Here is a 17,059-nt window from a genome sequence, read left to right as displayed (position 1 = left end):
GCTGTGAGTTAGAACCATCATTTCCTCTTTATGTGAAGTTGGATGTGGATGAGATGAGACTACAGGTTGATCCATTGCCATTTACCCCATTATCTAATTCTGAGATTTTAGCTTATCTAAGTTGTTGTGTCACTTGACAGAAGAGCAGGGTGCAGACATTGAAACCCTAATTCAGAGTTTTCCTCAGATATTTGGAGATATATTGTATTTAAAGCGAACCACTTATTGTCATGTTAGTTGTCCTTCAAACACATTCCGAGATAACTAGATAGCCCTCGATGCTAGACACCAAATGGGCCTGCCTGACTAGCCAACTCACATTCTCACAACACACACACACACTTTATTTATTTAGACTATAATTGATCCGTTACAAATGTATCTAGTATATGTATGTATCGTTTGTATGTTTCACTATTGTAGTAGCCTAGTTACAATACTTTTATTTGTATTAATTAGACTCTCAATGCTTATTTTCAGGTATATCAGTGTATCTTTGCTTTAAGACCTTCCACATGTTTTATCCTTGGTATCAAAAAGATCTGCTTTTTATTCCCCAAACAATTATGTACACTATGTGAGCCTAAAATGCATCATACTATTTGTACCATAGTTTGGGTTACCAGTTCATCATGCCATTCATAAAATATGCAAATCAGTTGTCATTGAGACAAAGAAAAACTTTTCCGCTGAAACTATATGCCTGTCACGGTGCTGGGTGCAGTCTCAGCTTCCCCTGTGGTCTGTGTTGTCCTGTCTGTTCAGTAGCTCATGGTCTGGGCAATCAGTGCTGATAATGGCGGGGTTGTGCAGATCACGAGCTGATTCTTCCCCACCTGTCGCTCATTCCCCCACTCCCTTTATATGTCTCTGCTTTTCTGTCTGTGGTCGTGAGTAGATTGTTTTGTCTTTGCCCATGTTTTGCATTGTTTCTCAGTATCAGTCTCACCTTCTGTTCTTGTGTCAAAGGATCCATAATTCGGAGATCCGGCAGCGCGAGTGGTCCTCCTCCTGGAGGAGGAGCCCATGCAGATTGGGAGAGCACGGCTGACAATAGGAGAGCAACGCCGTTGCCTGGATAATCAGCTCTGTCTGTACTGCGGTGAGGCGGGTCATGTGGTAGCGACGTGCCCTGTGGCAGGGCGACGCTTTTCACGCAAGGGAGAGCGTATGGTGAGCGTTACTACAACTCGACTGACACCTGGTGGCCGTTCAGAGTTCCAAGCTTCAGTACAGTTTGGGGGGAGCTGTTTTCCAGGTTTCAGCATTGATTGACTCTGGAGCGGAGTGTGACTTCATGGATTCCAGACTGGCTGCTTGTCTGGGAATTTCGGCTGTTGCACTGGCCGAACCGATTTCTGCCAGGACACTTTGTGGCACCCATCTCACTAATATCACTCACACCACTCAGTTTGTCACATTAACCTTGTCTGGTAATCATGCTGAGGAGATTAGATTTCACCTCATTCACTCGCCCACCGCTCCAGTGGTGTTGGGTCACACCTGGTTGGTTAAACATAACCCTCATAGTGATTGGGCCCGTAGTTCTATTTTGGCTTGGAGCCCTTTCTGTTTAGCTCAGTGTTTGGGTGCTGCTTTTCCCCCTGTCTTGTCTCATTCTGTGTTGCAGGAGGAGCTGACTAACTTGGTGGATGTACCGGAGGCTTACCATGATTTGAGAGTGGTTTTCAGTAGGTCCCGAGCTTCATCTCTGGCTCCACACCGCCCGTACGACTGTGCGATTGACCTGCTTCCTGGCACTTCTCCACCTAGGGGGCGCCTTTACTCTCTGTTGGGTCCGGAGCGGGAGGCCCCTGTATTGACTATCGGGGGTTGAATGACATCACGGTAAAGAATCATTATCCTTTGCCGTTGATGTCATTGGCCTTCGAGCTCCTTCGGGGGCAACCATCTTTACGAAGTTGGACCTACGCAGTGCTTATCACTTGGTTCGGATTAGGGAGGGGGACAAATGGAAGACCCCCTTTAACACCCAAACAGGGCGCTTTGAGTACTTAGTTATGCCGTTTGGTCTTTCCAACTCCCCGGCGGTCTTTCAGGCACTCGTCAACGACGTGCTCCGAGACATGGTCAATCGTTTTTTTTTTTTTTATATCGACAACATCCTTAATTTTTCCCAGAATGAGAGTGATCATGTCCAGCACGTCAGGCGAGTGCTCCAGCGGCTGCTGGAGAATCGTTTATTCATTAAATTGGAGAAGTGTGAGTTTCACGCACAGTCGGTTCCGTTCCTGGGTTTTATTCTCTCGCCTGAAGGTATCCGAATGGATCTCGTCAAGGTAAAGGCAGTTGCTGATTGGCCCACCCCAGATTGTCGTAGAGCGGTCCAGCGCTTTCTGGGGTTTGCCAATTTTTACAGGCGGTTCATTCGGAATTTTAGCCAAATCGCCCTTCCTTTGACTGATCTCACCTCCACAAAGAGACGATTCTGTTGGTCGTCGCAGGCCCAAGCGGCGTTTGAGAACCTTAAGTGTCGATTTGTTTCGGCCCCCATTTTAACGACCCCTGACCCATCTCGTCAGTTCATTGTGGAGGTGGATGCGTCGGAGGTGGGGGTGGGGGCAGTTTTGTCTCAAAGATCAACTTCGGACGAGAAAATACATCCCTGCGCCTTCTTTTCTCATCGTTTAGCCCCCACGGAACGGAACTTTGACATTGGGAATAGGGAGTCAAGCTGGCCCTGAAGGAGTGGTTAGAGGGAGCGTGATTTCCGTTTATCGTTTGGACTGATCATAAGAATCTTGAGTACATTCGCACCGCCAGGAGAATAAATTCTAGGCAGGCTCGCTGGGCATTATTTTTCGGACGTTTTAGGTTTACCATTTCTTATCGCCCAGGCTCTAAGAATGGTAAACCTGATGCGCTGTCGCGGGTTTTTGAGGCTGAGGCTAGTCCCACCCTCCCGGTGGCCATTTTGCATCCTGAACGGGTTGTGGCTGCGGTCACCTGGGGGGTGGAGTCCAAGGTGTCTAGGTTTTGGACAGAGTTCTGTCGACAGCTGGGGGCGACTGCGAGCCTATCTTCCGGTTATCACCTGCAGACTAATGGTCATGCCAAGCGTGCAAACCAAGATTTGGAGAGAGTCCTGCGCTGTGTGGCATCTGCTGAACCGTCATCTTGGAGTTCCAGGTTGACCATGGTAGAGTATGCGCATAACTCCCTCACGGTCTCATCTACGGGTTTGTCTCCCTTCCAGTGCTGTTTAGGCTACCAGCCACCTCTATTCCCCTCTCAAGAATCCGATGCCGTTGTTCCCTCCGTGCATGCATTTATTCAGAGATGCCTCCGTACTTGGAGGATCGCCAGAGAAGCCCTCACTCGGACTGGCGAGAGGAACAAGGCATCGGCTGACTGTCACAGTACTAAGCCCCCACTTTACGTGTGTGGTCAGAGAGTCTGGTTGTCTACTAAGGACATTAACTTCAGACTGCCCTCACGTAAACTGGGACCCAAATTTGTTGGACCATTTATCATAGCCAAAGTGCTTAGTCTGGTGTCAGTTCGGCTCAAATTACCCCCTCAGTTTAGAAGGATCCACCCGGTTTTCCACGTTTCTAAGATTAAACCCGCCTTTCACTCCCCCCTTCAGCCCCTGACCTCTGCCCCTCCACCTCCTAGGCTCATCGAGGGGTCGCCTGCCTATACTGTACGGCGGCTCATTGATGTTCGACGTAGGGGTAGAGGTCATCAATATCTGGTAGACTGGGAGGGTTATGGTCCGGAGGAGAGATGCTGGGTTCCGGCTCGCGGTATTCTGGATCGCACTCTCATTGATCAATTTCATCAGCATCATGGTGAGTCATCCGGGGACGCCAGGAGGCATCCCTGAGGTAACTTTTTCTAACTCTGCATCTGAGTCCTCTGTCCAGTACGCACCCCTGACAATTCCTTATTATTGGTCAATCCAACCAAAAGGGGTGTTAGCGGGAAATCAGATAAAACCTCTTCCACATCCAAAAAGCGAGCTTCTCTTAACTTGCATTTGGAGACACCCATCACCTTGGACATCTCCTGACTCCCCTTTGGGGGAGGGTCCGATCTTCTGGCAGTTTTCAGAAACTTTGTTGATTCACTTCGAAGCAGTCAACCTATGGATGAAATGATGACAGTTTCACTCCTAACAGGATTCAACAGGAGTCTACGCATTATACATGCACCGGGACACTTTACTTTTACAGACCAGACACTTTACAGAACCAATGCAAGTATCCTCTTGTTAACAATTAAGATGCGCTTCTAGGCTTTGACCCCTTTTAATTAAGGTGATGAGATTCTTTGGTGGTTCTTAACAGGTTGTGATTTGGTTTGAGTTAATCCTGCCATGTCTCTCTACTGTCTTGCGCACTCGCTCTCTCTCTCTCTCACTCTGCTGTGCGCTCTTTCACTCTCTCTCTCTATCTCTCTATCCTTTCCTTCCTTGCGTTGGCATCTATGTTTAATATGTGTATGTTTATGTTTAGTCTGATGTTGCATGTTCCCCTGTAGTGTAATTTATTAAACATCCATATGTATTCACACTTGGTAGTCGGTGTTCGCTGTTCACAGGACGAGGTCAATCATTTTATTGTACTATTAATGCTATAATGCTACAAGTAATTCCTGAAGATGAATGTATCGTATTTTTCGGACTAGAAGTCACACCTAAGCATAAGTGGCATCAGTCCAAAAATATGTCATGATGAGGAAAAAAACATATATAAATTACACTGGTGCTACGGATCACTCGGAGACAGAGGAGTAACAGATGAAGTAGATGTTTATTTATAGACACAAGCAGAGGAGCAGGTAGTGAGGAGTGGATGGGTGTTGGGATCCGTGCCGGGAAGGTAGTGACCACACCCACGCACCGTTGGGGCTTAGAGGAGTCTTTGGGAGTATCCTTAGAGAGAAGATGGAGGAGTCTTCAGAGTTTATCCTTGGAGAGAAGGAAAAAAGTGGGGGGGGGGTCCTTATAGTTAGCGCAGATGAATGATCTTGTCGTGAACGTGACCGGACAATGACTGGGTGCATGTGCGTGGCTTATATAGTGCTGTGGTGTATGGCTGGTGATGAGGATCAGGTGGTGATGGTTTAATACTCAGGTGAGGGTGTGCGCTGTGATTGTGTGGAGGTGGAACCTGGCGTGTTTGTGACAGTACCCCCCTCCCCAGGGCCCGCTTCTGAGGGCCGGGGACCCGACGACGTGGTGGGTGTCCTCTTCCCCTGGGAGCAGGTCGGTTGGGATGCATGGAGTGGAAGGTATCCAGCAAGGCGGGATCCAAGATGTCGTTGTGTGGGACCCAGGAACGTTCCTCTGGACCGTATCCTTCCCAGTCCACTAAGTATTCCAGTTGTCCACCATGCCGCCGGGAGTCCAGGATGTCCTTGACCGAGTAGGCTGCGCCGTCATCTAGGAGGAGAGGAGGGGGGGGCTTCCGTCTCGCCAGGTTCTGTGGAGGGAAGGACAGAAGGAAGGTGAGGTTTTAGGAGTGAGACATGGAAAGTGGGGTGAATCCGGTACTCAGGGGGGGGTTGAAGTTTGTAGGTGACCGGATTGATCTGCTGGGTGATTGTGAATGGGCCAATGAATCTGGGAATCTGGGACTGAGCTTTCGGCAAGGTAGACGCAGGCAGATGTCCCAGGTAGACAGCCTTCTGACCGGGTTGATACTGGGGGGCCTCAGAACGGCGAAGGTCGGCTGCCATCCTGCATCGGCGGAGCGCCCATTGCAGTTGGTGATGGGCCGCGTCCCAGACCCTCTCGCTCTCCTGGAACCAATAGTCGACTGCGGGAACATCAGAGTGCTCTCCAGACCAGGGGAATAGAGGTGGTTGGTAGCCGAGTACGCACTGGAAGGGTGTGAGTCTGGTGGTGGGTTGACGGAGGGAGTTCTGTGCGTACTCGGCCCACCCCAGGAATTGGTTCCAGGAGTTCTGGTGGCCATGACAGAAGGTACGGAGGAAGCGTCCGATCTCCTGGACCTTTCTTTCCGTCTGCCCATTGGACTGTGGGTGGTAGCTGCTGGTAGACAGGCTGATGGCCACACCTAGGAGGGAGTGAAACGCTCTCCATACCTGGGAGATGAACTGGGGGCCCCGATCCAACACAATGTCGTCTGGAATGCCGAAGTACCTGAAGACATGGTTAAACATCAGTTCTGCCATTTCCATGGCAGTGGGGAGACCCTTCGGAGGAAGAAGACGACAAGCTTTAGAAAATCTATCCACAATTATCAGAATACATGTATTGTTGTCAGAGGGTGGATGGTCCATTATGAAATCCACCCCTAGGTGTGACCATGGGCGGTTGGGAACGGGCAGAGGATGGAGTTTGCCAGATGGTAGATGGCGAGGACTTTTTGACATGGCGCAGCTGGTATATCCACTCACGTACCTTCTGACATCCGAGGCCATGTTGGGCCACCAGAAGCGTTCCCGTAGCAATGAGAGGGTTCCATTGACCCCCGGGTGACCAGTGCCAAGTGATGTATGGGCGGAGTGGATGAGAGGAGTGCGCTGTGTCCTAGGAATGTATTGGTGTCCTGGTGGGCAACCCGGCGGAGTGTTGTTGGGAGCTTCGGCTGGAGGGAGAGTCTCCGCTGACCAGGTGATAGGGGCGACTGTGACCTTGTCCTGGAGGATGGGTTCGGGGTTCTTCGACTTTTCCTCGGGTGCATAACATCTGGACAGTGCATCGGCCTTTACGGTCTTAGCCCCAGGGTGGTAGGTGATGGAAAACTGGAAGCGGGTGAAGAATAGCGCCCAGCGGGCTTGTCTGGGATTGAGTCTCTTGGCTGCTCTAAGGTATTCCAGATTCTTGTGGTCTGTGAGCACTTGAAAAGGATGTTTGGCTCCCTCCAGCCAATGTCTCCACTCCTCCAGGGCAAGCTTGATGGCAAGTAGCTCCCTATTTCCGATGTCATAATTTACCTCCGCCGGGTTGAGTTTCCTGGAGAAGAAGGCGCATGGATGGAGGCGGCTGGGCGTCCCCTGCTGCTGGGATAGGACCACTCCCACTCCGGTGGTAGAGGCGTCCACTTTCACAACGAATGGTAAGTCTGGGTCTGGATGCACGAGGAGTGCATCTAAAGCTCAAAGTTCAATGCCAAGTGAGATATTTTATTTAACAGAATTCGCCTACAAAAAATGACCCGTTGGACTACGTACATCCCTGTAGTTCCTGCAGTAATGACGTCACTAAAACAGTTTTTTGACTAACCTCCGCCCACATGAATTCACAAAAAAGGGGGCATGGTCTTGTTGCGCTCTGACGGAGAAGAGGAAGAGCTGCGTTTTATGTTTGTCTCCATGTCGTTGAAACGCTGTTATTTTCATCTCGGAGTCCAATCATTTTTGTTTGGCCTTCCCAGGGACGCTGTACTTGGAGATTAATGGTTACAATTAATGTTTAACTTGGTTCCCGAAAATTATAATCCAATGCCGGATTTGACAAAGATTATTCTTGAAAGATGGAGCAGGCATTGTCTGAAGAAGGCATTGTTTATGAACCAAAACCGGTAAGTGTATTTTATTATTTAAGTTGGTGCGTTTAACAGTTTCTATAACTTATTACACAAAGGGCAAAGCTTGAAAAACGGGACCTTTCAAAAACATAGAGTGATAGTAAGATAAAGATTCTAGAGAAAAAACAAAACAGCTACACGGAGCTATGGTCAGCTCCAGCAAGGCCAACAGGAAGCAGAGAAAACACTGTCTAACAGTGATACCAGCAGTCAGCCAATAAGATTTCAATAAGAACACTTGCTCAATGTTAAAGTACTTAATCTTATAAGATCAGTTTCAGGATATGATTGGGGCGCAGATAAACAGTCATTACGTGATATACACTCACCTAAAGGATTATTAGGAACACCATACTAATACTGTGTTTGACCCCCTTTCGACTTCAGAACTGTCTTAATTCTACGTGGCATTGATTCAACAAGGTGCTGAAAGCCTTCTTTAGAAATGTTGGCCCATAATGATAGGATAGCATCTTACAGTTGATGGAGATTTGTGGGATGTGCATCCAGGACCTGAAGCTCCTGTTCCACCACATCCCAAAGATGCTCTATTGGGTTGAGATCTGGTGACTATAGGGGCTATTTTAGTACAGTGAACTCATTGTCATGTTCAAGAAACCAAATTGAAATGATTCAAGCTTTGTGACATGGTGCATTATCCTGCTGGAAGTGGCCATCAGAGGATGGGTACATGGTGGTCATAAAGGGAGAAACAATGCTCAGATAGGCCGTGGCATTTAAACGATGCACAATTGGCACTAAGGAGCCTAAAGAATGCCATCCCCCACAACATTACACCACCAACAGCAGCCTGCACAGTGTAAACAAGGCATGATGGATCCATGTTCTCATTCTGTTTACGTCAAATTCTGACTCTACCATCTGAATGTCTCAACAGAAATCGAAACTCATCAGACCAGGCAACATTTTTCCAGTCTTCAACTGTACAATTTTGGTGAGGTCATGCACAAAATTGGGGTGGGGTCTTCTGCTGTTGTAGCCCATCCGCCTCAAGGTTGTGCGTTTTGTGGCTTCCCAAATGCTTTGCTGCATACCTCGGTTGTAACGAGTGGTTATTTCAGTCAAAGTTGCTCTTCTATCAGCTTGAATCAGACAGCCCATTCTCTTCTGACCTCTAGCTTCAACCAGGCATTTTCGCCCACAGGACTGCCGCATACTGGATGTTTTTCCCTTTTCACAACATTCTTTGTAAACGCTAGAAATGGTTGTGCGTGAAAATCCCAGTAACTGAGCAGATTGTGAAATATTCAGACCGGCCCGTCTGGCACCAACAACCATGCCACGCTCAAAATTGCTTGAATCACCTTTCTTTCCCATTCTGACATTCAGTTTGGAGTTCAGGAGATTGTCTTGACCAGGGCCACAACCCTAAATGCATTGAAGCAACTGCCATCTGATTGGTTGATTAGATAATTGCGTTAATGGGAAATTGAACAGGTGTTCCTAATAATCCTTTAGGTAAGTGTATACAGGGCCTAATTAAGATCATGTATAGACAATGGGTGTATGGTAAATGGAGCGGCAGCTAAGAGTATCTTAGAAAAACTAGTCAGAATCCAGTTCAGAGCTCTTAGGCTTAGCATTGGTGCTATTAAAACAACTCCTACTAATGCGCTACTGGTAGAAACTAAAGAATTACCACTATACTTAAGACTGATAAAGCTGTCACTGACATACTGGGTTAAGTTAAAAGGTTCTGGGAATGAAAAGCCAGCTACAGAGGTCTTGTGTGATTGCTGGGAGTATTTGCAAGAACGAATAGGTACAGGATTCTGTTGGAATATTAATAGAGTAGTGAAAGAATATGTGTGACGAGTGGGGCGGGGCCGAGAGGCGTGGGAACGAGGAGTGAGGCCAGGTGCAGTGATTGGAGATGAGCTGCACCTGCGCCCCACTGCCGGTATCGAGTCCCACGTAGAAGATGGAAGGATATAAAACTGGAGCGACTATAGTGAAGGACGAGAGAGGACCAGACCTGGGACATTATTTTATGTGTTTGCTTTTTATTTATGCCCACCAGTCGTCCGCGAGGGGCTGTTTTGTATTTATTTTTGAATATTAAAATGTTTTGATTGTGCGCAGATTCCCACCTCCTTCTTCACGATGTATATGGAGTTTCAATATCATTACAGTGTTGCCGAAGCCCGGGAGAAGGAGGGACGTGCTGCTAAAGATCCCTCGCTGCTGTGGTGAATCCGCGGTGCCCTCGAGTTGGCGAGGTATGTGCCGCCATGGATGCTCGAGGCAGTGGGCTGGAGCAAGTTGCCGGGGACGGGCGAGCTCACTGCCGGCCGCCCACGATATGGAGGGGCGGCTGCCGTCCGTGAGGGAGCGGAGGAGTCGGCGCCGTTTGCCAGGGGGCCCAGAGCCTGCTGCCTCCGCGAAGGAGTCCGGAGGGGCAGGGAACGGGGGACTCCTGCCGGCTGCCCAAAACCGGAGGAGCCGTCCACCGGGCGGCAGAGTAGTGTCGTGCCGTACACCGAGGGCCGTCCAGTGCCACCGCCAGGCACCGCGGAGGAGATCACCAAGCTGATGGAGGGCCGAGCAGCAGTGTGTCTGGGAACCGGATTTTTTTTTTCCTCTCTCCCCTCTCTCGTCCCTGTCGCTCCTCCTGCCATCTCCTTTTCTCTCGCCTCGTCTGTCCTACCCCCAGGTTCCCGCAGGTACCCGTGAGCGGTCCCGACTGGAGGGAGGGGGGGGGGGAGTAGAGCGCAGTCTCGGGAGTACCCCCCGGCCTGCGAGGGGCGATGGGGGTATGTGACGAGTGGGGCAGGGCCGAGAGGCGTGGGAACGAGGAGTGAGGCCAGGTGCAGTGATTGGAGATGAGCTGCACCTGCGCCCCACCGCCGGTATCGAGTCCCATGTAGGAGATGGAAGGATATAAAACTGGAGCAACTATAGTGAAGGACGAGAGAGGACCAGGCCTGGGACATTATTTTATGTGTTTGCTTTTTATTTATGCCCACCAGTCGTCCGCGAGGGGCTGGTGCGCTGTTTTGTATTTATTTTTGAATATTAAAATGTTTTGATTGTGCGCCGGTTCCCGCCTCCTTCTTCCCGATGTATATGGAGTTTCAATATCATTACAATATGGTTTAAAGAGATTTGAGTATGGCCCAAATATGGTATTGGGTAATGTTCCTCCATGGATTTTTCCCAGTCCTAATGTAGACTTGAAACTTTTAGAAATTAAAGAAAGAATGGACTGAAAGGAATGCTGATAATATTGGATATTTTGGTTCAAGAATATGTTAAGCAGAACTACTATCAGTATATACCAATATTCACAGATGGATCTAAAGATTTGAGGAATGATCATGTAGTAATAGGAGCGCACATACCAGAATTTGATGTAACAATATGCAAAAGAGTTAATGACAATTTATCTGTATTTACTGCTGAAGTAGTAGCCATAATTTTAGGATTGCAATGGGTAGAAGTAAGACCTCAAAGGGTTATTATCTGTTCAGATTCTGTTGCTGCACTAAATAGTTTGAATTCAACTGAATCAAAAAGAGAGGATTTACATAAAGAGATATCCACGAGAATGTTAAATATAAAGAGAATTGGAATTAATCTTCAGTTTTGTTGGGTTCCAGCTCATACTGGAGTGGAGGGCAATGATTGCAGATTTGACTGCAAAATTGCACTGAAGCTAAAAGAAGAGGAAATAATGAAAGTCCCATTTGGTAAAGGTGTTGCCAAATCATTAATTAAAACAAAAATAAGAGAATCATTGCACAAAAAGTGGCACATAGATAGCAAAGGGCGATATTGTTATAATATTCAGAAATCGATTAATGTCAAGGTTTTTAAAGGGAAACGCAGAAGAGAAGAAGTGATTTTATCAAGATTAAGACTTGGACATACTGGTTTAAAATCAACCCTGTTTTTAATGGGAAAATGCATATCAGATAATTGTGATGATTGTAATGTTCTAGAAAATGTGGAGCATATCATTATGAGGTGTAAAAAATATAATGCAAAAGGAGGATCTTGCAGTGGAGTTTGAAGTGGATTTTGGGGGCAGATATGAAAATGTTGGAATTTAAAAGGGGGGGTGAAATGCTCGTTTTCACTCAATATCCTGTCAATCTTGAGTACCTATAGAGTAGTACTGCATCCTTCATAACTCCAATAACTCCAAAAACAAAAACTGGGCCTTGTTTGTCGAAATGCAGGGGAACAAACACAAACACTTGCACAACTCCGTTGATGCTCTGTAAAAATAAAATCCATCAACTGGTCCCTTAATGCTGTTTCTCTTTTTGTAATCTGTGCAGGGTTGTCTTGCCCTGGCAACCAAAAACACACTTCTTTTGTGACTTTTCGCGACGCTCTCGCTCTGATCAGTGATTGTCTGTGCTCAGCCTCGCTATACGGGAGCGCGCGCTCTTCCGGCAGAAGTGCCTCAGGACCCATATAAGGAAATTCCGCTCCATTTAACGTCACACAGACCCATACTCGGAAAAAACTTTCCGAAACTTGAGAGGCTCCAAGATGCCGTCCTGCTAAGTTTGCCTTTATCGAGCTCTGCTGACAAATCATCATTTAACAGCCAAACTACACTATTTACAATCCCGTTCCGGGTATTTGATTACATAAATACTTCATACTTGTCTCTTGATAACTTAAAGATGAAATCTTCTGCAGACAAAAGAAAAGAAAAAGAAATGTCTCACGCTTCACACGTGTCCGAGAATGTGAGCTTCCACAACTATTCGTCTCCCGCTGAGATCCTCTTATCTACTCCACCCCCGGAGAGCCCAGGTAAGCCCCCTTCAAAGAAAGCAAAGCAGAAGATGATACCGTGATTTCCACTCTCTCACAGCTGATAAATAATCACTCGGATGCCCTGGAGAAAATGGTGGGTGAAAACGCTCTCAAAATTGAAGGGCTAAAAAAGACGGTGGACTTTGTGTGTGCTGAATTGAATGATATTAAGGGGAAAGTCGGCCAAGTAGAAGCTAGACTAAATACTGAAGAAAAGAAGATGGAGCTCTGCGAAACAAGAATTGCTGACTTGGAGAGATACTCTCGCCGCTGGAACCTGCGTTTGCATGGACTGCCTGAAAAGGAAAATGAAAATGTCAGAACCGAATCTATCCGCATTTGTCAGGCCACCTTTCCAGAGGAGAGCAAAACTCTTCCAGATAGAATTGACACTGTCCACCGCATTGGGAAGAGGCTTCCGAATATTTCAAAGCCGCGAGCGATTATTATTCAGTTTTCCTCACGTGTGATGAGAGATGGTGTGTGGAGGGCGGCGAAATTGTCAGAGTTCCTGCGGGCACACGGTTTTCGTTTCACTGAGGATCTCACTGCCTTTGACAGAGAACGGAGGCGGTTGCTATGGCCGGCTATTGAAAAGGCCCGCAAGGAGGGGAAAAGGGCGCATTTTGTCGGTCACCGTGCATTTATTGAAGGCTCTGAAATTAACCCTATGTTAGCCTGTTCAGACTGTTCTTCTCATACCAAGAGAGCTTTTCGAGCTCCTTTTTGTTATGGAGCAGGACTTTTGATGGCTGTTACAACACTTGACCTGACTTTGTAGTCAGCTGCTTATGCATTTGCCAACTTCAGTTAGCTCAGTTCTTTGCTGTTCTTTGTTAAGAGTTATTTTTGTATGTCTATTTCAGTTATTTCTCTCAATGCCAGGGGTCTAAGAGACATTACTAAACGGAAGGCTTTGTTTTTATATGCCAAATCGTTCAAAAATGATTTTGTTTTTTTTCAAGAGTCCCACTCCGTTGCCAGTGACACTGCGTTTTGGAAAAATATTTAGAAATATAGAAATATATTTGGATGGCTCACGGTTCTGAGCGTTCAGCTGGAGTTCTGACTTTGAAAAACCTTTTTGCTGGGGAGATTTTGCACTACTTTAGCGACCCGAATGGACATTTTCTGCTTTTGGTTATTTGTTTAAACAACACTGTGGTAATACTAATTAATATCTATGGGTATAATAGTTCTCATGAGAATGATCTTCTGATTGATGCGATAGAAGGGAAACTTCTGCTGTGGCTTAATGCATACCCAAATTATTTAGTTTTCATTGGTGGGGACTTTAATATTGTACCTGATAATAATCTCCATAGACTGCCACCTAAACAGATTGCCTCTGCTAATTCTAAATTAAATATTTTAATGGATAAATTTGATATTATTGATATTTGGAGGGAAACATTTCCGAATACTAAATCCTATACTTGGAGTAACAAAAGTTGTTCCAGACAGTCCCGAATAGACTACTGGCTTGTTTCACAAGCTGTTAGGGACTTTAATGTTTCTGTTAGCATTCTCCCTTCACCCATGACTGATCATAAGGCAATTCTTATTCAGTCCCCTCTATCTTCAGTGATCTCTTCTTCAAAACCTAGAGCCTCTTATTGGAAACTTAACTCTTCTTTACTTAAACATGACCAATTAAGGAAAAACATTTTAGATTTGATTGAATATTACTGGATCAAAGCACAAAAGGACAATAAATTCAGCCTCAATTGGGAATTACTTAAACATGAAATTAGCAAGTGTGCTAGGAATTTTGGCAGTCTTCTAGCTAAACGTAAAAGACTTGAAGAGGAGTCTGTCATTTCCAAAATAATGACTCTTTCTGGTAAAATGCAGGTTGGTTTGTCTGAAGCTGAATTGGCAGAATTTATTGATCTGCAAACTCATTTAGATTCACTGTATAAGAATAAGGCAGAGGGTGCTTTTATTCGCTCTAGAAAAAGGTGGCTAGAGCAAGGAGAACAATGTACAGCATATTTTTTCAGAATGGAAAATAATAATTTGAGAAATCTAACTATTAACTCTTTAAATGTAAACGGTAATATAAGTTCTGATCCTAAGGAAATCGGCACATTTTGTGCAAAATTATACTCAAATCTTTACGACTCTAAATATTGCAAAGACTCTGCTTTGTCTTTTTTCCAATCTCTGAAAAATATTAGGACATTATCTAATGCAGATAAGAGCACCTGCGATAGGGATATATCTATTGATGAAATAATTGAGTCTATTGAAGCTCTTAAGAACAATAAGTCTCCGGGCACAGATGGGCTGACAGCTGAATTGTATAAAAATTTTGCTAAAGAGTTAGCACCTTTCTTGCTTGAAACTTATTTGGAGAGTATTGCGTCTGAAACACTTCCACCTACTTTATCACAGGGATTACTCACTTTAATACTCAAACCTAAGAAAGACATTCTTTTGATTGATAACTGGCATCCAATTTGCTTATTAAACTGTGATTATAAGATTTTAGCTTTGATACTGGCCAAAAGACTGAAAACTGTTTTAAGTACAATAATAGACGAGACTCAATCAGGTTTCATCCCAAAGAGGCATATTGCTAACAATATACGCCTTGTTCTAGATTTGTTGGATTATGATGAACTGATTAGGGATGAAAGTTTTATTCTTTTTTTAGATTTTTATAAAGCCTTTGATTCCCTTGAACATGAATTTATTTTACAATCCCTGTATAAATTTGGTTTTGGAGATTTTTTTTTGCAAAATTGTCCGTACGTTATACAGAAATGGAAATTGCTCAATTAATCTGAAATCTGGCACTTCTCCAAGGTTTAATGTGTTTAGAGGGGTACGCCAGGGTTGCCCGGTATCGCCTTATTTGTTCTTGATAGCCGCTCAACTCCTTACTACTTCCCTGTTGCATAGTCAATTACTAGGGGTTAATTTAGCAGATAAACACATTATTATAACTCAATTAGCTGATGATACCACGCTCTTTTTAAAAAACGACTTGCAGATCCCTATCGCTCTTGATCTTATTAAAGTGTTCTCAAAAGCATCTGGCCTTTCTTTAAATTTAGATAAATGTGAACTTCTTCCCTTAAAATCTTGTTCTGCTCCATTCCTGCACAATATTCCTGTTAAGTCTCAAGTGAATTATTTGAGTGTTACAATTAGTAAAGATGTCAAAATGAGAGGAAAATTAAACTTTGATCCAGTAATTACTAAAGCTAAGAAAAAATTAAATTCCTGGCTCCAAAGAGACTTGCCTTTACGAGGAAGGGCTCTCCTTGCCAAAGTGGAGGGTATCTCTAGATTGACCTACTTTGCCCTTTCTTTGCATGTGGATAAGACATTTTCTGTAGAGGTTGATAGAATGCTTTTCGATTTTTTATGGAAACACAAAAGACATTACATCAAAAAATCTGTTGTCATAAATAGCTTTGAACATGGTGGTTTTAACTTCCTTGATTTTGCTTCCTTAAACAATACGTTTAAGATCAATTGGTTGAGGCAGTTCTTGAACGATTCTGATTCCTTATGGAATGCTATTCCCAATTATATTTTTTCTAAAGTTGGTGGTCTTCCCTTTCTGTTAGTATGTAATTATAATATTTCTAAATTACCCATAAAATTGTCAAATTTCCATAAGCAGGTCCTTCTGGCCTGGCACTTGATTTACAAACATAATTTTAGCCCCCACAGGTTTTTTATATGGAATAACCATGATATCCGTTACAAAAATAAAACACTCTTTTTTCAGATTGGTTTAATAATAATATTCTTTTGGTTTCTCAACTTGTAAATTCAAATGGTCATTTGTTTTCTTATTCTGAATTCTTAACTAAATATTGTATTCCTGTCACCCCACGAGACTTTGCCATAGTGATGGATGCCATTCCCAGTGGAGCTATTGCATTTTTGAAAAACTCAGGCGATTCTTTACTCTCTTCTACCTCCTGGTTACAGCCTTGTGAGACAGCAATAGGGAAGATCTGTTTTTTATCTAGTCCCTCTCTTAGGAATAGAAAGATTAGACAACTTTTTCAGAATGATATTATTACTGTCCCTTCTATAATATCATATTGGAGTAATTATTTTAATGATATTCCTTGGAAGAAAGTGTGGACTCTGTCAAACACATGACTAATCACTAATAAGGTTAAAGAGGTATCATTCAAGTTGCTACATCGATTCTACCCTGTCAATCTTTTTATCAAAATTTTTTTTCCAGAGTTGGATCCTTTATGCTCCTTCTGTGGAATGGAAGACGAGTCTATACCTCACCTTTTTTGGGATTGTGTTCATGTAGCTACTTTTTGGGAAAAATTTTGCCTGTTTGTACGTACTTCCTTATTAGTCAATTTTTCTATGGAGTTTAAGGATGTATTATTTGGTTGTTATAACTCTGATAAAAATCTGAAAGACAAGTATTTTCTTGTAAATCTTTTTATTTTTCTAGCCAAGTTTTCTGTACACAAGTGTAAATTTTTGTCTATCAAACCTATTTTTATTGTCTTTTGTAATGACCTTAAATATTACTTGAGTACTATATCTTCTTCCAACAATGCCAAAGCTTTAAAATCAGTTACATTATGCACAAAGTATAATATTTATGCTTTTTATAATGTAAACAAAAGGGACTCGAGGCATGTAAATCTCTCTTAAATTTATTTAAAGGATATATTACCCCTGGCTCAATTATTATTATTTTTTAAATGTTTTTATTTATTTATTATTATTATTATTATTTTTTTATT

The sequence above is a fragment of the Carassius gibelio genome, chromosome B3 (genome assembly GCF_023724105.1).
Source record: "Carassius gibelio isolate Cgi1373 ecotype wild population from Czech Republic chromosome B3, carGib1.2-hapl.c, whole genome shotgun sequence".
Classification (NCBI taxonomy): Eukaryota; Metazoa; Chordata; class Actinopteri; order Cypriniformes; family Cyprinidae; genus Carassius; species Carassius gibelio.
The sequence above is the reverse complement of the archived record's forward strand: the minus strand, read 5'-3'. Positions refer to the sequence as shown.